Genomic DNA, 26,985 nt, shown 5'->3' with positions numbered 1-26,985 from the left:
GTACCAATCAGAGAAATGTACACATGTATCAATCAGAGACATGTACACATGTACCAATCAGAGACATGTACACATGTACCAATCAGAGACATGTACACATGTATCAATCAGAGACATGTACACATGTACCAATCAGAGACATGTACACATGTACCAATCAGAGACATGTACACATGTATCAATCAGAGACATGTACACATGTATCAATCAGAGACATGTACACATGTACCAATCAGAGACATGTACACATGTACCAATCAAACATATCTTGGATGTATAGGGTCTCAGCTATTCAACTTCATTATAATCTGAACACAACTTGGGTTTTAATAAAATAAAAATCTTTCCTTTGAATAAATGAAACGTATAATGTTTGTTATTTTATTCGTAAATTGTTAAATATCATGAAAGTTTAAAAAATAGTTCAGACCAAAATTATAACATTGCACTTGCATTTAAATCCGACAGTACATGTATCTGGTAACCGGATAACCACTGACAGTTTCGACTTATAGGAAGCCTAGAATTGCAGTATTTGTCCTACATAACACAGCATAATTGCATGATATGATCAATTCCAGCATCAAAATATGTAATGTTATTTTATACCAAGTTACATTTAGTTCCAGCGACCATGCACACCATTTTATTGTAACAATGTATATGCTATTAAAATCATGTTGATATAATCAGCAAGTCATTAGATTTCTAAATTACATATTATTTTTAAGAGTATAATTGGACAATTTTAAATTCCAAACTTTCAGTCGTATTTTGTGTGTTAAACTTGAACATGCACGAAATAACCAGCATAACATTATTGACTTTTAATGTACATCAACTACTTCCGTTCTACATTTAACATTTATATCCTTGTAGAGGACATATCTGTGAAAGGAGGGGGGGGGGGGGGGGGGGGTATACATTAAGGAGCGTGGCACGTTCTTGTCACTGGTTATGATAATTATCAACTCTTCTCTGGTGAAACGTATTGAAAGGCTAAACTCACCCTTCTTAATACGATCAGCATAACCTGACATCCCTCCCAAAGTACCTATTTACTGCTTCGTCAATTTGATATTGCCTATACTCGAAGGTCTGAAACATTTGTTTATTTCTCTTTTCAGTTTTACTAACTATTACTAAAAAGTTTTCGAGCTAAGAATGTAAAGTCAGTGCATATATGAAAGTCGTTATACCATTGAAGCAACTAAATTGTATTTCGTACCTTAAAACTCATTATTTCTATGACGGAAATCCATGTATAACACGTTTAAGGGAAATTAAGCTAAGTCAGATTACATTACATTCCACGCCTGTTGTACTTCATATACTCCATGACATTTTCATATTGTAATTACTAAAGAGTTTAATACCAAACATATTTCAGTCATTTCTAATAAACCCCGCTATTTTATCGGTTTTAATATTTAACAGAAATTCAGTGCGATGGAATCGGATAACTGTAAAAGGACATTTAATCTAATCACATGTAAACATCTAAATTTAAAACATTATACTCTGAACACATGTTATAAAATTGAAATATTATCTCTATTTGAAAATCATAGAACCTGATGTTATTCATATGATGCAATTTAAAAACAAGTTAAATTGTAATTACCTTCTGTATATTGGCTTTCTTTAAACGATTTCATAAAGATTCTAAATCTGTACATTAAATATTAATTTTAGATAATGATAATGATTATTAAAGACATTTCGCATTATCTGATCTCGCGTATCTGACATATCAGTTATTTTATTATAGTTGTAAGTTGAGCTAAATTGTTAAATGACTTTGGCATTGGCAAACACAGAAAGTGCAGTGTCATACGAAAAAATCGGAAAGTATTCAAAAATCAGTTTCAATGCATTTAACCACGAAAGTATGAGTACATATTCAAAAACGAAAACTTAAAACATACTTTACGAAGCAAAACAATATAATCACGCGATGGAGCGTTGAAATGTCACCTATTGATAGAACGCAAAGAAAAGTTTAAAGCGTACAATAAAATTGCTCATCTTAACTATCAACCAATAACCCCAAACTCCACAACAGAATGGTGGAGAGAAATCAGTTATCCGAAATGACGATAGATTCCATAGTTCCGTATGAAATGTATTTATAGGAGAAACTGTGAAGCCAGAAACACGATAGAAAAACCGAATGTAACCACTATTCTTCTGTGTATGAAAACATGCACAAATAATGTGTTGAATCAAAAATGTGTTGACAGTTTTTACTTCACGATCTTTATATATATATTGTTACACTAAAACCTTCCTATTTGAATTAAAAGCAACATTTAACAATGTTTTTTTCTTTGGTCAAGGCGGAGTAAAAGCCTCATGTATTCCGTTTCCTAAAATGCATTGTATTTCACTTAATCCATTGTAACTAACAAAGTAATCTGCAATTATCAAGTATTTAGTATCAACCTGTAGTAGACATTTGATTTTTATCAATGTAATTAAATCATTTACGATCGTACAAACACTAGAAAGATTACTTAGAAAATCTGACAGAGGAAAAGTGCTTTTTACTTGACTGTTCCACTCAATATCTAATGTTTACTTTGTATGACTTCTCAATCTGTGTCCTTAAAAATGAGTCTCATGTTAAAAACACGAAGAAACGTTTATATGATTTATCTTAAATGGTAAAAATCTTTAGATTGTTAACGAATAAATCAAAGGAGTTTTTTTTATATCGCAAACCATTTATTGTCCAAAATAAAACAATTATTTAGTGCAGAAGAATGTTTTGCATAATTTAAAGGAGGAAGTCAATATATATTGTTCAGGTTTTAATGTGATATAATCAAATTTAAACTTTACTAAAAATAGAATTTTATTTGAATCAAAATGAAACGATATTTGTATTTAAAATGTTGTTATGAAATAGAACGAATTATGTAACTGAATCTAAAATAAAACACGGATGCACAGTTTGGAACAGTCCATATATGTCCAACTGGGTGGTACTGTACTTTTCCAGGGCACACAAAAGTAAAACACCTTGAGACCATACCAATTAACATAGTGTTATCTGTTTTTCCCTTCCATAAGACACGTGAATTATTTGACATTGAACTAATTAATAAAGTACCAGCGATAAAGCTCAAGTAGAAGGAAGTTTTAGATGTTCGTGCAATATTTTTATTTTTCCAAACTACTAATATATCACGCTTTTGTTAAATATTTCCGGCGTATACAGCATTCGAAAAAAAGGAGTACATAGTTGTGTAAGAAATGTTGAGTGTAGATCAAATATCTTCGTGATTGACACACGTAAAACTTGATCATAACATAGAACGTAAAATCCCTTGAGAAATAGGAGTTAAGAAGGAATTATTCATCTTCGAGTTGCATCCAATCATTGCTATGAGACAGCTTTTCTAATATCAGACAAGATTTGTAGATTTTAGGAATTTAAGTGGATTGTCTTTACCAGTTCATTGACCACTTTCATATAACATTGACCTTTCATATTCGTCATTACATAGACTTTATTAGAAAAAAAAACAATTGTGGATATGCATCATATAAACTAATCTATGCACACAATTATGTTTCTATAGAATAAACAATCCGCTTTGAATATTTTATAACGTCATTAATTTGGGCTGTATAGGAAACGTGTTAGTTATGAATTTCAAATCAACACCAACCGGATTCTTTCTTAAAATCATAATTAAATTGATTCCCTGTCTGGCTTTGGCTAAATATTTTGTCCTTTTCGATTATACAATCTCTTCAAAGTTTGTTTTATGTTTCGAAATATCGAATAGTTTGCCTTGTGCACCATTCAAGATACAATACTGGTCGAAATGCACATCTGGTACAGGTTCAGTAAAAGCGGTACCACAAATATTTTTATGCAGTCTATTTAATATACTTCAAATAGTAACTAGTCAAATAGTAATAGGATGATAAGAAAGTGTAATTCAAATTAAAGAACTCTTTAAGTAAAATTCCAACGGAATATGGTACTATTTTAACTCGCATTTTTGTTGTTGTTACACAACTGTATAACGACTTCAGGTGCCACCAGGTTATCTCTGATGTCAAACTTTTGCATTGTTTATTTCCGGGAAGTTTCGATAACATTGTTACAAAAATCTACATTTATTTACACGAAGGGTGAGATGAATACAAACTTTGATCATATAGTTATAGATTTTTATACAAACACCTGGGACATTGTCTATAGGAATGTTCTTTTATTTTTTCTGCTATATCAGCGACGGAACTCTCATTTACATACAGATCATCAAGACTAATGCAGTTCCACATTAAAGATATCACAGACAAAACAATAGAGAGAGTAATGCAGTGTATTAAAACATGAAGATTTATGTGAAGAAAGAGGTTATGACACGCCTACTTCACATGTGAAAGATGGTAAGGTGTATTATAACAGATGGAATCACATATTTCCAAGCTCTTCTGGATGAAAAATCGTTTAGTTTTTATGTTCTCCAAATATCATTCAGATTGAACAGATGTGAAGAGGAGAAAAGAGAAAGCTTTAATGATAAAAATAACTCAGTCAGACCTTGGTCTTGATGCATTTTAAATGTTTGACATACTCTCTCTCTCTCTCTCTCTCTCTCACACTCCTCTGAATGTCTCTTTTGGGTGTTCTTGCTATATATCCTACATATCCTTTAATTGACATTTTGATAGTACGATTGCCGTAGCTAACAGTATAAAGGAAAGAAATATTCAGAACAAAAATAAATGCTTGACATACTCTCTTTCTCTCCCTCTCTCTTCAAAAATAAATCAATTTGGAAGATTTATTATGTGCTTGTTCTAAAGGTAGATTAAAAGAATAAGCTACAACGGAAATATACGTCATGTTAGGTACAGTCGGGAGGTTTTGCTTTGCGTTGTCAGAAAAAATAATAATAAAACAAATGCTTTTTGAGTATAGAAATTAACATTTATTTGGTGTTCCCTTTGCATTGACAATGACAGTCATCAATACTTATATTTATATCATTTATATGATAAAAATTAATTAAATATATTATTAGACAAGGTAAAATCACTGCTATACAATGTAAGCAAACTCATATTTATTTGGCTTATAGACACTTTTTATTTCAACGTTTTAATTCGCTCCCATCATCTCTTGTCACGAATGCCGGAGAACCCCACCGAGTCAACATGAAATTTAACATCTGGTATTTTGGTGCTTTCCCATCAGGTTAAATATAATATGCCCATTCATTTATTCATCCATTTCGGGTCTAATATAGAAATAAAGAGATGAGAGGTGGTATGATTGCCCATGTGACAACTTTAAGCCAGAAACCAAAGGACGCAGATGTAAGCAAGATCTTAGTACGGCCCTCAACAATGAGCAAAACTAATACCGTAATGGTAAACTCTAAAGGCCACAGAATGACAAATGTGACACAATTCAAACGAGAAATCTAACGATCTGATTTATGCGTAAATAATAAACGAAAAACAAATATTTGAGATTGTAGAAATGCCTTCTAATTGTAAAAAGCAAAATCACCTGTTCCAGTGTAGTGCAACATGAGTGCACATATTGTTATTAATCATTACAACTGAATCATGTGAAAACAGTAAATTGTTGTGTTATTTGAATACACAGAAGAAAATTCATTATCGTCATGAAGACACAGATTATTCTAAATTCATTCCTATACACATCGAAATTCTACTACAAAAATTCTACCATAAAAAGACTTTGATAATTTATCTCTATGATCAAATACAAATTAAAAAAGTTTGATGTGCAGGTAATGAAAAAATTGTGAACAGTAAACTGTGCAAAGAATACCGCAGAGCAGGATACATGCCCGATTAAGTTTTTGCTACCGCGATTCCTTTAATAAAAACCATTTTATAACGTTACTAAAAATAAATAAGGCTATAGGTAAATTAAAAATATTTAAAAGAAATAAATTTTCTTGTTAGTTTAAAAGGAAAAATACAAATAAAATCAAATTCTTACCTTTATTCAGTAACATGCGTGTTTTCCCTCTAATTGTGAACTCACTGCAATAAAATAAAATTATAAAACGTTTTCCTCCATTAGGATAATTATAACATATTTTGATTCACCTAAAGTATCACTGATTTGTTGCAATTATTTAATTGTATCCATAGAAATGTCAAGAAATTGCGAAAACAATTTAAACGTCTTGTTACGTGTGTCATGATACTATGAAATGAATATCAATAGTCGACAGGGTTGACTGCCGTTATAACATGGAATATACCATCACGAGTTACCCATAGAACAAATGTATCTACAACTTTTGCCTCCGTCCCATCATTTTTACATTTCTAAGTATAATATAATTTATTCGCATTATTATACGTTAAATTTAATGCTCGATTTGAACTTCATTTACTGGATTCTATATAATTTCATTAATTGAGAGAAAAATACAACAACATATTACCGTCTTCCTTGTACACGTTGTAGGTGGTTTCACCATCACGAGTTACCCATAGAACAAATTTAACTACAAGTTTTGTATCCTTCCCATCATTTTGACATTTCTAAGTATAATATGATTTTTTCACATTATGATACGTTAAGTTTAATGCTCGATTTCAAATTTATTTATTGGATACTATATAATTTCATTGATTGAGAGAAAAAGAAAACATAATATCGTCTTCCTTGTAGGTAGTTTGATATTAAAATGTCAAATTCGTTCGTCTAAACTGAACAAGTGTACATAGTTAATAGCAGACGAAACGTATAAAGTGGTGTCCGACAATTTACACTTCCTTTCTTATTGAATAAAATTCGTTTAAGGAGATGGAATAGCTAAGACATAAAATGCTATCCGATTAACATTCCACTTTACATGTCTGGAATTCCTATAGTTTATTTTCTGGTACGAATGATTGTTCAACAGACACGAATCTTTCAAGGATGATTCAGTTTCCAACAAGATATACTAACGCTAGCTTTGTTTTGTTAAAACAAATTTCACTTTTCACAAAGACAGACTGTATATCAAAATTATATGATCGATAAATTGATTTGCCCAGTCACAAATATTTAATGCATATCTAGGACGAAATCATAGTAACAATAATTCTATTAGGTAGGTTCTAAAAAGTGAATCAACCAGGTTGAAGGACTGTTTATTTGGATATGCTGGATATATATGGACATAAGACTTAAACCCCTCATTCTAATTGGTAGTGGATGCGTATTCATACATCATACAAAGTCAAACGTACATCTCCCTCAGCACGACGTTTCCAAATGACCATATGTGTACACCACAGTCAAAACTTGGGGTGGTCGTTATTAAATGTGAATTGTTTCAATCACTGAAATTGATAACCTGGTCAATGTTATGTATGGATTTAGTAAGTTTTTCTTGTTTAAAAATAGGTATATTATCGAGGCAGCTTTTGTTTTCAGCACGTCAATTTCATTTGAACAAATCTAAAAAAAAACATAAGACCCGACGATATTGTGTAACGTGAGTTATCAACCGACGTCCTGTCGAATTTGTGCCCAATGATATTTTCATTTGTGATCACTTATGAATCATTTTAACTCCTTCGTTACGGTAAATCGCCATATTGTGACTCTAGCCTGAATTTGGCTAATATAAACAAAAGTCATAAGCAAGTAACCATGGAAAATATACGTCGCTTACCTGAATTTCCTGTGTAAGTTATTTTATGAATGTAAAAAATCATTTCAGAGGGATATATATCTTACAATAAAATAGCAAGCCTGGAGGATTATGAAACATTTTCTTTTAATAGTTGATTTATTTATCGATTGATAGCAGGTGTATTACTTATGTAGTTATGTTATAAAATCCTTATAGTTTTTTAATAGATAGAATAAAAAAAACAAAAAACTTATAGCAGTTGTTTATCCTTAACTTACCACAGTTTTAAGTAGAAAGGTAGTATGATGGACATTTAACATACTCTTGGTATTTATTAGAATGTTCTCAAAAGGGGTAGGGTTCGAAGTCATGTCTGAATAAAACTTTTATATCATTGTGTAACCTTTTGCAATATATCGCCAAAGGAAGTTTATGCGTATTTTTTTCTTTTAAAGTAAAGCTTGCTTTACACAAGTATGATTGTGTAACAATATGTTACAGTTGTTTATAGCACAACAAGAAAGAGGAATATGTTTTGAATGTCCATAATTTAGGTGTAATCCATTTTGACCATTTTCAAAGTATGCAAAATTGTTCTATGTAAAATACATTTTTAAAAGTCCCTTACCCCTTTGAACCCTTTGGATTAACAAATCTTACCTTCCTTAGGGAAGGTAAATCCAAAAAGCATTTTGGAAGCACCAAATTTATAAAGTGTTATTTTTTTCTTTCTATAACTGGATCGATACCGCTCTTGGTGGACTGCTAGTTCTTAGGTTTCTGTATTTTGGCCCGATTTCTATACCGCAGTGATTAATATTCCTAGAATGTAGGACGGGATTAAGGCTTCGACAATTGGATATGTTCTGTAACTATCTGTTACACAGATATTCCATTATGGTCAGCCAAACATAGATGGCGAAGAGATTGCATAATCACCATGAAAAGTTCTTGCTCTCAGTAGCTTCCCTGTAAACAGTCTTGTATGATCTGTAAATTCAAGGGTTAAGGGTAAGGGCATCCTTATAAAGACCTAAAACGTTTAAGTTATTATCTTGTATTTTAGCTTGTCAAATTAACAATTTAAGGAAAGTAATAAGAAGTGAACCCGGCCCCTTCAATAATCCGGGATCTTCTAGTATTATTAAAAAAGATAAACTGCTAATACACATTTGAACATGTGAAAGATTCTGTTTTTAACAGTAATTTTACACAAAAAAAAACTTAAAATAACTACAGTAGCTTCTGTGTAAGTATACTTGTAATATGAAAATGATTAATTTGGTCGGTTCGAAGCGCTTTCCTTGATGTATCTTTATCAGGAACGCTAAAACCCAAAATTTTGATGGACAAGGATGTAAAAATACTTGAACACTACAGAAGCTAAATGACCAAAATGAACATAGATATACTGGCTAAATGACCAAAATGAACATAGATACAATAGCAAAATCCACAGCAGGTCAACTTTGCCTGAGGGAGTTAAAACCTAAGTTACTTATCTATTTCTAAATTAATCAACGGAGAATTTAAAACAAGGTATGTAATCTTGTCATTTTAATGTTATATTTAACATTGCCATAAAAGCGGGAGGTTTGGCTAGCCACAAAACCAGGTTCAACCCACCATTTTTTCTTAAAATGTCCTGTACCAAGTCAGGAAAATGGCCATTGTTATATTATAGTTCGTTTCTGTGTGTGTTGCATTTTAGTGTTGTGTTTCTGTTGTGTCGTTGTTCTCCTCTTATATTTAATGTGTGTCCCTCAGTTTTAGTTTGTAACCCGGATTTGTTTTTTTCTCAATCGATTTATGAATTTCGAATAGCGGTATACTACTGTTGCCTTTATGTTACGAATCATGTCAGAACCTTTACACTGGCTATACTGAGCTGAAGAGAGTTAGTCTTAGGGACTAGCAGTCCATATGCAGCGTTATGGGCACAGTAATGGGAATTAGAAATATCACTTTTCGGTTCTTATACATCCTTGGCTTTCAAATATTCAGCTTTGAGCGTTCCTGATGAAGGTAAATCTAGAAAAAAAACGCGTACCACGCATGAAATTTATAAGGTGTTATAAATTTTATTTTACATATAATGTTATTTTATACCTATACTGACACAAAAGAACATCTCAATAAAGTTACAAATTTATGACTGAAAATGTGTAATATAAAATGCTTATGATACGATTATTTCGTCATCGCTTGACGTTTATTTATGAGGAACATACTCGCATGATATATATATAATTCAAACAAACTTTAGCACACTCTAAAATGAATTTTAAACAGAGACATTTCACAAAAATATGCATAAAATTTGTACCGAACGGACAAAATACCATTAAAGTTAAAGTGGTAGTTGAATTTCATAAATCAATGATGAATAAATTGCATCGAACCATTTGAAAAAAAATACATAAACATTCAAGAAACTGAATGTTTTCCTTTGAAGTTTGTAATAATAATATTTATACCATCATTAAGTATACACACATTTAAAATAAGAAACATGTCAAAAGTTTAAAAAGCGTGAACATTTACATTTGATACATCAGCTCAGTGTTGTTGGACTAAAATAGATCATAAAAGAACTAACTGCCGAAAAGTTTAAAATAAATTAGAGGTTAATAGATCAAAACACTAAATAATTCACACTTTATGAATTGATGTACATTATTGTACTAAATTATCTACACTTTAACTAAAAAAAAAAATTAATTAAAAGATGTCGTTTATGCTCCAGTTGATTAACAACTAAGTACTGAAAATAAATATGCATATTTTTTTCTAAAAATGTTTTGAAAACCAGCATAAAAGGAGGCTTTAATGCCTTATTTACGTAAATCTAAAAATAAAAAAGATATAACCCTTGTTTAATTCTAACACGTGAATGAATATTGAAAAAAATAATTCTACAAAATAAATGATGTATAATTGTTAAATACACATATTGACAAAAAGTCCAAGTAAAACCTGCATCCATACAAACTCACAAAAGATATGCAACATGTTCCGTATTTATGTTTTCGAAAAAGGAATAAAATGTGTGCAAAACTTATCTTGTTCTATCTTGATCTCTATTTCCAAAACAAAAATTATGTTAAGAAAGAGTTAATTGCCTTTTGGTTGAGTATTTTCAAATAACTTGTCCAAAACGATTCAATTCAGTGTATAGGAACCTCACTGCTTAGAACGTCCTGATTCTTCTAACGTTATTTTTAGGGAAACAAAAGATTACTAAAAAAAAATGAAAACAGCACTTTATACATTGCATGCTTCCGAAACGCTTTTCTGGATTTTCCGTCATCAGGAACGCTCAAAGCCGAATGTTAGAGAGCCAATGATGTACAAGAACCAAAACAGTTGAAGAGCTATATGACCAAAAAGAACCTTTAAATAATAGCCAAATCCATCAAAGATCAACTTAGCCTTAATGAGTTGAAACCTTAGTTTCTAAATAAATAATAAATTTATAAAGAGACAATTCAAGAAAGGTTTGTTATAAATCTTGTCAGTACCGAAGTACTGACTACCAACTGGTTAAATCTCCAATCATTTTATTACAAAAAAATAGTTTTTTAAAAAAATATCACGAGGTATCATATGTCTCAAACTTGATTCACTTGTATAATCTTATTTTAATTAATGTTTTGCCATTTGATATGAACGTTTATTGATTTCTTTTGAGGACTATATCCTTTCACTTTCTTTAAAGACTTCTATCTGGCTTCAAAGAAATTACTGTTTGATTTCAGTAAATTACCATTAGCATCATAGAACATTAACTGAAATAACTACCTTGGCTTCTTAGACATAGTTTGACTGTATTTTGTTATTACATTTAGGTTCTGGAAATATAAACTTGCTCATATAAACTTGCCCTGTCGACACACGGTCTCGCTCCTGTTGGAGTTCATGTGGTTCTTTCAGTTTTTGTTTGTATCTTGATTTGTCTTCTTAATCGATTTATGAGAATTTAGTATCGTCAAACTACTGTTGTTTAAATTAATAAACCATTGCTATGCACCTTGAAATAAAATTTAAAAATAAAACGAAAATGAAGGCTGTATAAACATTCGAAGAAAATAGAAAGATTATTATGATTGTCTAAACGTTAAACTATCCATAATCTTTTTCTTCACTTTCAAATCAACACGAAAAATAACAAAAGCATGTTGTCATGGTTCTCTGCTGGTTCTGTCTCACTGCTCAACATTTGAACAAGTCCATCCTTCTTACCTTTATGAGATAACTGAATAAGTAAGACTGCAAAATTCTAAGCAAATAAATTTTATTATCCTGAATAATACTAAAATTTAATGACAATAAAAGGCATAATTCTGGAACATTACGGAATGGATATGGAGGAAATTAAACATTAATTTCATAAAGACTTATTTAGAAAACATAATGTGTTCAGATGATGTTCAGATCATTATGACCGTTTCTGACAAAAAATCAATTACTATTGAAACTACGTTATGTAATCTAAAAATTCAAATACGTTTCTGTCTCCACATATACCTATTACCCCAACAACACCCCAAACACAATTAAATCCTTTCGTTTTTATTTTTGTTACACTTTTTAAATCATATTTAAGAAAGACAGATATCGGTATTGTTTTGTTATAATTTCAAAATTCGAAGTTAACTTCTAATTTGACGTTTCTCACTTCAAAGTTGATAATCCAGTTATAGCCGAAAGGTATTGAAAAGGTCACCACCGGTCGTTCGTACATATAGCTCTGATTATTCTTACAAAATATTTTGAAAAACTTTTTCCTGACAAACGTGTTCATCCTAAACACTTAAAGGCTTTCAGCTGTTTTATTGGCTTCCTATTTGTGTTGATCAATACAATATATATGCTACGAATAAGTGATACATGAATCAAATGACAAAAAAAAAAACAACCCAAAAACTCATTCAAACAAGGTTTCATCTTTGTACAATTTGGAATCTATCAGAGTGAAGTTAAATGGGAGCAGATGCTGAAAATTCAAGAATAATGTCTTTCTCTAATATGCCTTTTATCTCGGCTTACATCTAGAAAATGACACTGAAGATCGGTCGCGAACAAAACTACGACACAAGAGATGATTTCAGTTTCCCAATTGTGAACTTTCCATTTCTATGTAGCAACATTGCAGCAGCGCCTGCATATGGAGTATATATTTACATTTTATACATCAATTCAATGTTTTTAGACTAAAATAGATAATGAAAAAACTAACTGCCGAAAATATTTAAATCGATTAGAGGTTAATAGATAAAAACACTAAATGATTTACACTATATGAATTGATGTACATCATGGTACTAAATTATCTAACGTTTGTTAGTGTTTATGCAAAATATTTCGGACCGCATCACAAGTTGGTTGACTGTTACGGAATATCTGTTTCACAGGTGACGACGGATATGTTCCAATCGACGTAACCACCTTCCGGCCCTCCTTTTCCACGAATGTGAACTACCGAATAAGACTTATCACAGGGTTTGTACTTATATTAGCAACACCACGGGTGCCACATGGGCAACATGCTTTGCTTTCTCTTCAAGAACACCTGAGTCACCCCCAGATTTTGGTGGAGTACTTGTTGCTCATTATACTGCTACTGTTGTTTGTCTTTTGGTTTTTTTCTTTTTTTGCTAAGGCGATGTCAGTTTATTTTCGACTAATGAGTTTGAAAGTCCCTTTTTTTGTATATTTCGTCTCTCTTTTACATGTGGCGAAATGAGTACATGTATATGTAAATTCCATTGGTCCAGAGGATAAAAAATTTCTTCATACATTTCAGAAATCCATGTTCATGCGGATACGTGAAAGAGTCAGTAAAATATGAAATGCCTAACTTGTTGACAACATTTGAGGCAATAATTTGAGTCACTTCTATTACACTATACGTGTGTAGCAAAATTATAAAGGTAGTTATAAAAATGTGTAATGTGTCCTATGTCGCAACGGATTATTATTTAAAAAGTGGTACCATACTTGTAAACAAATTTTAGTCTGAAAGGATCATTTTGATCTGAACCGCTCTTAAAAGACTGAACAACAATAATAAGTCATTTTCAGTTTTTCAATCAAATTTTTGACTGATCTACTGCAGTAAATTCAGTACTGTTTAGACAACTCACTTGCGGTCACTTAAGATCTTTCCTGTTTATGTTCAGACTGGATCGTAGTTGTTACTTGCCTGTAAAGATCAACACCATACTGAATTGTCCGAACAGTAATGTATTTACCGCAGTCCATAAATCTGGAAGTTGACTATAGAGAGTTGTCTCATTGGTACTCATACCACATCTTCTTATATCTATATAGAAGACTGAACATGACTTAATATTTTTTGTTCAGACTTTTAGATGATGTTAAGATAAAAAAATTACCGTTTTAGACTAAAATTCGTTTACTAGTTCCAAAAGCAAAAAAATGCCAAAGAAGCCTAAGTATTTACATGTTTGCCGTCTCGCTCATTATAAAAGATGGAGAAACTCTGATGTTAAAAGCTGCGCGAAAATTGGTTGGCTTCTATTGCACACTATAATATGTACTGATATTAGCAATGATACATTTGTAATAATACAAGTATCATTCTTAAAATGAAAATTTTCTTACATATTATGCTATTCTGAAACACTATTGTGATGACTTTACACGTGCACAAACATTTACATAGACGTCCAGTGCATCAGCATTTCCTTCCTACCGACATTAAATAAGATGTATTTCTGCTTCCTACCACTGCACGTGGTTATATAGGTTAAAAAGCTAATTTACCTAACTTGTCAGAAGGGCAAGGGAAAGAAAATCCAACTAGGCCTTTAACAAACAATTATCTGTGATTGATAAATAATATATTTTGCAAATTATGGTCCAAAATGAAATATTATGAGCTAGTTGCAGCCATGAAGCCAATGTAAGTATAAGGTATTTTCTTCCTTTTTTCTCTCAATTGGTGACATTATTGAATTAACTATATGGTATGGGTAGTTGATTATTTAGACAATATATACATGACGTCTTTACGTTTACACTGAAGTCTTAAGATCTGTTGTGGATTTTCACAATACTATTTTTGTTACTAAAAAGGTATTACGTTGCGACGAAAAAATCTACTTGATAGTTGATAGCAATGAAAATATCACAGCGATACCAGCCAATTCTGGATTGCTTCCAGTATAAATTAGTAAACATCTTACATTGCATTAAAATGATGAATATGTTGTTTGATTTTACATTATTTCAAGTGATAAATTAAGTGCAAAGAGCTAAATTTTTGTCATAAAAATAACCATTCTCAGTTGTAAGAATCTGATTAATTTTTGTGAAAAACGAGAAGAATCTTGGTAGTAAATTAATCATTTTTAGATCTTCTATGATTTATCAAGATTTGTCTTAGTTCTTCAGATGTTTTTTTCGTAAACCAGATCTGGCACCCACTGATTTTAGGAATAACACCATAGAAAATGGAATGCGTTCAATAAAAACTAATTTATCTCAATCAGTACTTTTCAAGACAATGTTTTTTTTATCAAATTTAGATACACGGAACTCACTGGGATATGAGACACACTTTTATTGCATTGTTTATTTTTTCCCCGAGTGTAATTTTTAATTATCAAAGGTTGTAATCAATCTCTATGCTACATGTATCTTGACCATGCTTTTTTTTTTCATATCTTACAAAGATTGTATTAATCTATACACCAGCAGAAAAAAAATGAGAATTGTTATCAGATGGCAAAATCAAAGCTCAAACACATCAAACGAATGGAAAACATCTGTCATGTTCCTTGGTTTCCTAATATAGAAAATGGTGGATTAAACCTGGTTTTATAGCTAGCTAAACCTCTCACTTGTATGACAGAACAAACGATAGCTGAAATCAGCAATTTTGATAAATTTTCGTAAATGAGTATTTATATAAAATAAATACCTTTCAGACACAAACTAATTCATATTGGTCACGGATTTTTCTTCGAGTAATACAATATGAAATGAGAATATTGTATATCAAAATGTCTTCAACAACAAGGTATTTGAAATCAGTGGAAAATCGTTGAGAATTTTTCATATTCAAATTCCAATAGATTCAAACAATCTCTATTTAGACCATGTGATTGAAACAAATGCAATACCAAAAGAGTATAATGGACCCGACATTTCATGGGAAATTCTAAGTCGCATTTTAAGTTAATTACTTTGCTGAAATTTTAAGGAAATTCATTAAATTTATTTAGATTTTTGAATAGTTCATTTATAATGAGAATATTGTACATCAAAATTTTCTTCAATAACAAGGTATTGGAAATCAGTGGAAAATTGTTGAGAATATTTCATATTCAAATTCCAATAGATTCAAGCTATCTCTGTTTTGACCATGTCAGTGAAACAAATGCAATACCAAAAGAGCGTAATGGACCTGACATTTGATGGGAAATTCTAAGTCGCATTTTAACTTAATTACTTTAATTAAATTTAAAGGAAATTCATTGAATGTATTTTGGTTTTTTTAAATTTTATTTATAAACGGGTAATCTTTGCATCAAGTCATCTTGTTGAAGGTTTATGGTGGACGATCACTGATTAAACAAATGTATTTACAGAGCATTTTATGCAGTAGGAATTTAGAAATATTTAAATACATAATGACATTACTTAAACATATTTCAAAACTCGCATCTGGTACATATAATTCAATTTTGCATAATATATGGCTTTTCCTCCGATAGAAAATACATTCAATTGAAAACACAATAATACATACTGTGTCTAGTCTTTTTAATCATCTTACGTCTCGACGGATGTTACATTCTATTAATGTAAATCCAACAAGAATAAAAACAATTAAACTTCCAAACCTTTAAAGACTACTTCATCCTTAATTTGAGCACAAATATTATATGAAGTGGAAACAGTTGCGTGGTATTTTGCTCTGCCTACTTCCAAGCGTATAGTTGTCTTATCTTTATGGATTGACTAATAAAGTCTAATGCACAATACAATTTGGGATGCGGAAGTTTGTTGAGAGGATCAATCAATTAATAGGCCCATGACTTAATTAGAATTTATTACACTGTCAGCCAAAGATACAATGCCCTTTAAATCAGACAGAAAACAATATCACGGTGTATTTTACATTACAAACTGTAAGCAATAAAATTGTAAAGGCAATTCGTTTAATAAAATAATGAAAATTGTTACACGGAATTGTCGACAGTGAAGAACAAGCTGTAATAAATTTGATATATTCATTGATATTAATACGAATAGCTCTAGTTACTGGTATGGTCGGTATTTTATAACAAACGAAAATTGATAAATATTTTGTTTAAAATATATTAAATATTAGTCATTTTGTTTCCAACTGATAACGGTTTAATGAATAAAAATATTAATATGAATATATAGCTGTTTCTCTTCTTTGACACTGGTTATTTGAAAAGTAAATAATGCGCACATAACAAAATGACAAACTGCATGTTGGTTTATGTCAAATGTTATCTGCATTGATAAGTATGATTATGGAGACCCAAGTCATGTTCTACACTTTTAAAAAACTTTTGGAGCCCAATTGATGGTAAAACTTTACCTCTATGCTAACCTTTTTTTTAAATTATAGAACTTTCATTGCCTGGTAAGTCTAACCAATTTCCTAATGATTAAGTCTTTTGGTAAAACAAATCTAATATTTTTCATTTCCTTTTTTGTGCATTATTTGTATAACAAAAGAAAAAGGAATTTTCCTACTTTACAAACGATTTGTCCAAAACTAACTGAAACTTCCCCAACTGTGTACATTTTGTGTCTATAAAGCATTATTCCTGATACAGTTCTGACGAACAAAACTATAACAAAATCAAATACTTTTGTGAGCTTTATTAACAACGCCCAGCATGCAACTCCTTATCCTTAGATGTAGGACTACTGAAGGCTGGTCAGTTACGTGAAAACTTCCACATCTGTACCTACCAACAACAAAAATGCTATCGGCCTATTTTACCAGGTAGACAATTCCTATCTTATACTGGATCTCTAGCTGTTGACGTTTTCAGTGTTTGTTTTTTAGAATTTTCTTCAATACATTTTTGAGCTATTCTAATCGAGTAAAAACTGTTTAGCTATAAAAAATCAAATTATCAAGTTTATTTTGTTAAAAAATGACATCAAGATCCTACAATAACTATAGAATGTAACGCTGTTTTCAATTTTGATTGAAGATGAGAAAAACAAGTTTCGTACCTCTTTCCGATAAACTTTCCAAACTTAAAAGTTGATGATGTGCACTTTCAAAGCTAGACCGATAAGTGTTCGTGCTGTCAACTCCAATGGATCACGGAAACTAGCTATTTACGAAAGAACACCATATGTGTAATATTTTGTAGCAGTCTACCAAATGACTATTTTGATTGTTGTATTGTGGTACTATAAGGAGCCACATTTCGTTAAACTAGCTAGGCTATATTTGTTTGAATCAACAATAAACCTATTTCAGTGTATCTACCCGTGAATACTTTGCGTGCATTCGGATAATAAACAAAAGGAATAAAAGAAAACTTACACAGGCGAAATCTTACATAATTTTAAAAACTTATACTAAAAGAGGGACGAAAGATACCAGAGGGACAGTCAAACTCATAGATCGAAAACAAACTGACAACGCCATGGCCAAAAATAAAAAGACAAATAATAGTACAGATGACACAACATAGAAAACCAAAGACTAAGCAACACGAACTCCACCAAAAATCAAAGCCAAAACTATTATAATCATTTTGATATAATTGTGTGATATTATCTGATATAGTGGTACATTCGAGTATCGAAATTATTGTTGACAAGAGGCACGCAATTTTGAAAAAGTGGGGAAAAAAGAATCAAAAGCATATTATCAAATTTTCCAATTCAATTATTTCCTAACTATTATGTAACAAAATTCCAACAGGACCTACAGTTGTAGTCATTTCTGCAAACGTTTAATAAAAACCATGATGATTCGATTCCCTGTGTAAGATATCTGTGTCAGAAATGATCACGTTCTCATTTTTCCGGAGTCATAATTCTGTTTTCTTTTTTCTTTTATCACACCAACGAATGCAACTTGTCAACGGATGTATGCTTGTTACGAGCAAACACAATAGGTGCCACTAGTGGCGGTAATCCTTGTGGAACACCTCAGTTTCTCCTGGGTTCGAGTTACTGATTTCTGTATGTTTGTGTTATACAGACTGATGTTTGTCTAATCTTCGTTTTTCCTTTTGGTCATGTTATTTTTTATTTCCTTTCTTCAAATTACTGTATTTGATTACATCTTTCGTTATTTCATTATATATTGAATATTTGCAGATTATACACTATTAAAAAAACTGTTCCGTCCTTATTTTCTGTCTAACTTTTTAGTGAAGTGAAAGTTAAATATCGTATTGAGTAATCTTTGTAGAATTGTAAACGATGATTTTATTTAATTCTTGAAATTGATCGAGTATTGTATTAATGCATTTCTACAAACTAGTTGTGGTTTTGATAGCTATACATATTGTGTATATTGTAATGTTACTGATATGTATGCTGTTAAACTAGTGTACTGCAATACAAAAACTACAGTGTTCTTAATAAATTATACCACTTTAAAAAAACCATTCCAATAATCAACCGTCTTTATTCGACTACGTAAACTGTTTCGTCAAAGGTAAAGTAACTACAATGTTATTAATTCGACGTTAAAGTCAATGTAACTGGGGCACTTTTTAATTTAAATTCTCCGATGTATCGATGTAACCTATTTCCACGTAAAATGTATTGTTTCCTTGTTATACTATACATCATTGAATATTTATTATTGACAGCAGGCCCATATATACTCATTAATGCAAAAACGTAGGCGTTGAACATACTTATCGATCGTCTAATTTTCACGTATTCCCTACTATTGTGACATTTAAGAACTTATTATACTTAGGTCGTAAGTGTTTTCCATGTGTTTTGCTTGTTTGAACGCTTGTTGGGTATTCTATTTATGTCCATTTTGTTCATATAATTTATTATCTTTCTATGTACTTTTACATCCCTAACTTTCAAATCATTAGGATTGAGCGTTCCTGATGTAATCCAATTCAGATTAGTGCATCGGACGAACGAAATGTATTAAATTTTATTTTGATTTACTAGCACTGGGTCGATACCTCTGCTGGTTGACTGCTTGTCAGCACAGTAGTCAGTGCGTCGGTATTGACTTGATTTTGTGACATATATTTCAAAAAATCCCCGTTGACTAATTGAAACATTATTTAGATAGATAAGAAGATGTGGTATGAGTGCTAATGAGACAACTCTCCATCCAAGTCACAATTTGTAAAAGTAAACCAATATAGGTCAAAGTACGGCCTTCAACATGGAGCCTTGGCTCACACCGAACAGCAAGCTCTTAAGGGCCTAAGGTTCCAACTCCCTTAGGGAAAGTTGACATCTGATGAATATGGATATTCTTCTAAGGTTCCAACTCCCTTAGGGAAAGTTGACCTCTGATGAATATGGATATTCTTCTAAGGTTCCAACTCCCTTAGGGAAAGTTGACCTCTGATGAATATGGATATTCTTCTAAGGTTCCAACTCCCTTAGGTTAAATTTGACCTCTGATGAATATGGATATTCTTCTAAGGTTCCAACTCCCTTAGGGAAAGTTGACCTTTGATGAATATGGATATTCTTCTTAGGTTCCAACTCCCTTATGAAAAGTTGACCTTTGATGAATATGGATACTCTTCTAAGGTTCCAACTCCCTTATGGAAAGTTGACCTCTGATGAATATGGATATTCTTCTACGGTTCCTTTTTGTCATACAACTTCTAATATGTGTATGTTTATATTATAACACTCTGGCTTTCATTTTGTAGCGTTGCTGATGAAACTAAATCCAGAAAAACGCTTCGGACACACGAAATTTATAAAATGTTATTTTTCATTGACTGCATCTCTGTTTAATGTTTCTTCCGTTTTTTATCTATATGTTACTAAAAGATAACCAGTTTAACCCAAAATAAAAGCCAAAGATTAGAATACCTATCTTTACGGCTTAAATGAATGATATTTCTCAAGAATTTTATTGTTAAGTTCAATTTTGTTATATTTAGACGTATAACTGCAATATCTTGAATAAGGAGATTTTTACTCTTTGAATGGTCAGACAACTTTTAAAATATTTAAGAATTGACAAAAAATTATTTAAAAAAAAAATTCATATCAAAGTGGTGTTGTTTGTTAATGCTTTTTAAGATTGTTCGTGCTGTTGTGTTGACAAAAAGGCATGTATGTATTAAAGTTGACTAATTATAATCTTTCATACAGGAATAGGATTTACTAAGTTCTAACAAGTTAAGAATAATTTTCATTTTGCAATCTAAGGAATGGTCTTAGATAAGACAACTCCTTGATGTGGTATGAGTGCTAATGACAACAAGTTAAAAATAATTTTCATTTTGCAAGCTAAGGAATGGTCTTAGATAAGACAACTCCTTCCTTACTTGTTCATGCTTGCATAATGCATTCTTTTGTTTATTGTAGCTTTTGCCTTAAAGCCTGCAAACGTTTTATCTCTGGCTTCCATAACCTCTGATCCAGAGCGTAGCGTATGAAGTTTATTCCAGATACCATATAACTGTGCACTGAACATGATATCGTATGTTAATTTTTTTCCGCTAGTTTATATATATATATACTTTTACCGTGTTGGAATGTAAATCAAAATGTATGGCACAGAAAACGCAATATCCTCACAAATGACTAAATTGATCGCAAGATTGTAATATTTGCAGACGAGTGACTAAAAGAAATCAGTGCACATATTAAGAGAAACGGTCTGATCTGGGGATCCTCGTATCTATCATCTTAATAAAATATATAGATATATATATATATCATATGCAACTTTTATTTGATTCAGAAAGATCGAAGGGCTAAACCTAAAGATACTGACAAAACAAAAAGGTTTTAATTTGACTTTAATAGAATTATAACATATATCATCAAATATTTTACTTTTTATATTAACAGACACAATTTTGTTCAGTCACATCTAAAGTTTTTGAATTTTAAAAAAGTAATTTGATAGTTGAAGGTAAAATGAATAGTATGAGCAATGTTTATAACCACTTCGAAAAAGTAAATTTCGATAAAAATCTATAAATATGACAACCTTCTTTATCACCCAAATGTCTTATTAATGCCACTCTTAGCCACGGTGTTTGCTGTCAGTCCGTCTTCCACTTGTGATATTTATATATATACGGATAAAAGGAGTTATTGGTATAAACGTTGATTAGACAGCAACCCCACTACAATAGTAACAAAACGCAACTAGAGGGCAAAAGACAGTTTTAAATTTATTTCGGGACTGAATGTTCGTTTATATCTCAATTGGTTTTAAAATTCTTTTTTTCCGCCAATTAATTACATAAATGTGTATTTATAGTGTATTCGGCTTTCATATGTTTTACTTGAAGCATTCCGGTTGACTGTTAATCCAGAAATATACTTAGAATCCAGCAAGTTTCGTATGAGTTGATTTTACTTAAAAGGTCGTTAACACGTTCGATGTCAACATTGAAATTCACCTTATATGACTATTAACAATTACTATCCCGTCATTTGTTTATTTAGATTTGCCTGTCAGCATAAGTTTACAGTATTAAACCAACAGGGGATTCCATTTAATTCCTTTGAAAATCAAAGGACAGATACAATCTGGTAATTACAGAACATTATCTTCAACTCAGATATTATGTCACAAACATCAACTTTTAATCTTATAATGAACATATTAGCTGAATGACTCTGTGTAACAGGATAAAATGCTTCATTGATGATTTTCTATATCGGGTTTTAAATTAGTTGTATTCGTTATTTGCTTTTACTGTTTTTATGTGTAATCACTTGTGTTGAATACATTTTGACACTGAAATGAATATGGACGGACACTTATCTTCACTAACAAAAGAAGACCTGTTCACCCTATAGTGAGATATTTCGTTTATACATTTTTGAATGTTTTCTGATATTTTTCATCGTCTATGACAATACTAAATTGACACATGAAGCATCACATAAAATTTGCTTTTATTCATTACGTTTCATACAAAAATGTTAAAATAAGTGGATTAGCGACAAACATGTAAAAATAAAAATTCTCCTCCAAGGAATCCAGTGAACAGTGACAAATAATAATGAAACATCACAAAATCCATAAAAAAAAACTTTTCTAAGTTCAGACGCACTTGCCAATTAAAATCAAAACTAAAACATACTAATGAAAAAGGTGTAAAAACATGCCACTTTCTTGTGACCTTAAAATATATGACTATAGACTTCTGACTGAAAGAGGCAAGGTCGCTTCTTCTGTATATCTGACATACATAGACTTATGACTTTGTGCTCAGACTTGACAAGACAATTTCAAATAAACTCATTATAGATACCAGGATTAAAATTTTGTACTGCAGACTCGCATTTCGTTTACAAAAAACTCATTTTATACCGCTCGAATAATTTTTTTAATAGGGAAAATAAAGTACGAAGTTGAAGAGCAATTAGGGCCCAAAATTTCAAAAGTTTTGCCAGATACAGCTTAAATAATAAAATCTGGGAGTAGAAAATCCTGAGTATTTCGTTAATTCAAAGTTTTGTGAACAGTTAATTCATAATTATGACCATATCATTGATAATTCATGTCATTACAGCAGTGCTGACTGCTGGGCTGGTGATACCATCGGGGATGATATCGCCACCAGCTGTAGCATCGACCAAGTGATTGTAGATACACTCAGATTAAAATTTTGTACACAAGACGCGCGTTTCGTCAATAGACCTTGATTATTTTAAACACGCGTTAAACACGTTTTTCAAAATATCCTTATCGTGAAAATGATTTGCCCTTCTACAAAGTTATTTTCTAAGTATGTATTGTAAAATATTGTATTGATCAACATAAGAAACCAAAATGAATATTTTATATTGATAAGGTAATATATACATGTAAGCACGCAATGTACATTCTTGTTTAATTATAATGTCCTTCGTTTTCTTTTTAAAGACAATAAATGATAACCATTATTTTCCAAAATCACTTGTAATTGAGAATAAAGACATGTAATTATGTGTTCAGAAGTATGACCCAAGCCAATGTTGTTTGAAATTTTAATTGTTAAAAAAACCCCAACAAAAACCGAGAAAAAAGAAACTGCAATACTGCAATTAAAATATTAGTACATTTTTATTGTAAAGATTGAAAGACATTAATTTTAAAATCTATCTTGCAAACAATAATAATACATGGTAATTGGCTTTTCAACTATTTAAATCAAATGTTTACAAAATTTTGTTTATTGATTATGTAATAAAACTTATAATAAACTAAAAAATGGAACTACCTTGTGAAAAGATTTTGGCTGTTTTGTGTATTGACCTATTGTTTATGATGCTCCGTAATCTTTTATGCACCTATATTCCATTTTGTTTGTTCTCGTTCGTACAATGAATATAATGAAGTTTATCGGGAATACTGACTTTTCAACTATTAAATCGACTATTTAAATCAAATTTTGCAAAATTATGTTTATTAATTATTATGTTATAATACTTGTAATGAACTAAAAAATGCAACTTCCTTGTGCATCGATTTTGGCTGTTGTTTGTATGGACCTATTGGTTATGATACTCATCAATGTTATATGCATCCAGATTCGCAAACTTTTGTTCTCATTCGTACAATTTTTATAATGAAGTTTAACGGGTTAACTGACATCCTTTACAAACGACGCAAACAAATATTAAAGGGACATTCAGGCTCATTAGTCGAACACAAAATGGCAATGCCATTGCAAAAAAAATAGACCGATCAAAATACAAAAAGCAGTATACAAATTATAACATAGAAAACAGGAACTGCTGAGCAACACGAACCCCATCAAAAATCGGGGATGAACGCAGTTGTCCGGACGGGTTAACAGATTCTGCTCCACATGTGACACCCGTCGTGTTTTTCCAATTAAATAGGTTGATCAGTTAAATCAAGTGATGCTATAGTGGACTGGTAATTGGCTATTATCTAACTCGAAGACATCACCAAAATCCTAAACCATCAGTCATGCAAATTTGTATACTGTAATAATTTGAATTTATGAATATGAATGTGGTATACATTAATAAGATAGAACACTCAAAAACACAAACGAATCAATAAATAAATCGATGAATTGTACTAAAACTAAAAACAAGTCTTTAACTTCGGATTTGATTTGGCTTTCTCACTCTTATTTCGAACACCACTGGTCAGTCTTCCGTACCAAATATAAAGCCTCGTATCGTTGATGTTTTTTTCCTACAACTGGATCGATGAAATTGTTGGTGAACGCTTCGTCCTCAAGGGTTTTACTAGCCCAGAGGTCATCACTCATGTGAAAAGTTAATGTTTCCTTCTTTTATACCCCCCCCCCCCCCCCCAATTATTTCAAAAGAGAAACGATAAAGCACTTTTAAGGCTTTGGAATTTCTCATGGTAATTTGTACCATAATTTAAGATCGGGACGACATTTCTTGTCCTGTCGTATTTTTTGTCATTGCAATTGATTAGGTTGCCATTGGCTATGACGTGTTCATATTTATGCACGTGTTTGCCATGTTTATATTTCTACGGAAATAATATTCCCCATTCTGAAAAACTATTCGAGTGCCAATGATAAGTCTAATGAAGACGGAACGCACTTATGGCGTACATAATTATAAGCCTGGTTTGTTTGATAAATTTTTACAATAAGGACACCGATATTCTAACTTTTCTGATTAAGTTCTATTTACATATCCATTGACTGATAGCGTTTGATTTTTGTCAGTTTTTATTGAATCCCCTTTTTTGAAATTGTCTTGCAGCCCTGTATTTTTGTTCTACTTTTTCGGTCCAACCTTTTACTATTTCATCACAAATTCAACGATTTATTCTCAAGTATTTTATTAGTGTTTTTAAAACTTTCTCACCGATTTGTTTTCGAAGTCTTTTGTGAATATCAAATTAAGGAAAGTTCTATGAATATAATAGACAAACAAAGATCACAAAAAGATCACATCTAACAATCAATGACCATTATTAATGATGAGATCAACATTTTTTTTACAACAAACATACTTTTACAATAAGTATTTGTGTACTTTAAACATAAATTAATTATTGAATATGAGGACTGCGGTATCAAAATATCTTTTATAATCAAAGTATATATTACCTGCTGATGACCACAGCTGTTGCATAGTTTATGCACTAATCAATCGAACAGCAGACACGAATATTAAACCTTTATAAAATCTGTTTAAAGATTTAAGCCACTGCAACCCTATCGTGTCGAAAATACATCAAAATATTTAGACATTATTGAATAATATACTTACGACACAAAAAAACATGACTTTAATATTTTCCAGCTTGATAAATTATTAAACGAATTGACTTAATAGTTTGATTCAGAGGAATCTTAGCATGCAAATCGTTTAGCTAATGTTGATTACTTATATTGTATGTGCTAATGATTTATTTTGCATGTGCCGATGTACTTCAAGGATGGGACTAGCATTTAGCCAGCTCGAATCATGTGGTTTGTCGAATGATGCATCCAATTGACATTATCTTGAAAAAGTGAATAAGTTCTATAAGAAGGAAACATTTATACAAGTTGGTGTATAAACCAACATTATAGTAGACAATAAAAACCGCAATAAAAATGTACAAAAAAGTTTCGCATATTCATTATATGCAACACAAATACATCATTATTATTGCCCTAAATTAAAAACTGGTTGCAAAAATTGAGAAGTATGGATTTCGTTAATTTCTTGTGTTGTTTGTAGATGTATAACAATTAAGAACAACAATCAAATCGTTTTGGCGGTTCCATTAAATTTCGATGAAACTTGAATTGTAATCCCCATATAAAAATAAGAAGATATGATATGATTGCCAATGAGACAACTCTCCACGTGCATAGACCAAATGACGTAGAAGTTAGCAATGATAGGTCAACGTACACCTATGCCTATTTTTATAAGCTTGTATTATTGAGTTGTTGTTTCAACACTTTTCAGCCAGGAAATTACATTTTAATGTATAAATCGCTTCAAGATATACCATACATGTTGCAAACTTTGCTTTTTGTTATGATATTTTTATTCATATTACCCTCATTGCCAACCTCAAACACAGGTATTCAGGAATAATTATTGTTCTCTATGAATCCGTTATACTTGTTGTTACATGTATGTGTTTCCGAATTTAGTTTATTGTTGAATCAGTAAT

The 26,985-nt window shown here is 31.1% G+C and overlaps 1 protein-coding gene across 6 annotated transcripts in view; it reads right to left on the bottom strand.

The window, feature by feature from the left end:
- The window catches only part of LOC127734397 (pyrokinin-1 receptor-like), a 92,812-nt gene that overhangs the window by 49,093 nt on the left and 16,734 nt on the right, over positions 1–26,985 (bottom strand). For 3 of the 6 annotated variants that reach the window (XM_052244243.1, XM_052244239.1, XM_052244246.1), the window contains exon 1: positions 6,002–6,227. The gene's annotated coding sequence lies outside the window, so the exon portion shown is untranslated. Of the gene's footprint in view, positions 1–6,001; positions 6,228–6,455; positions 6,545–26,985 lie in introns of those variants that run through there. The other 3 variants (XM_052244247.1, XM_052244240.1, XM_052244241.1) reach the window with 2 other exon arrangements.

This window comes from Mytilus californianus, unplaced genomic scaffold (genome assembly GCF_021869535.1).
Source record: "Mytilus californianus isolate M0D057914Y unplaced genomic scaffold, xbMytCali1.0.p SCAF_3, whole genome shotgun sequence".
Classification (NCBI taxonomy): domain Eukaryota; kingdom Metazoa; phylum Mollusca; class Bivalvia; order Mytilida; family Mytilidae; genus Mytilus; species Mytilus californianus.
This window is presented reverse-complemented; position numbering and strand designations above follow the sequence as displayed.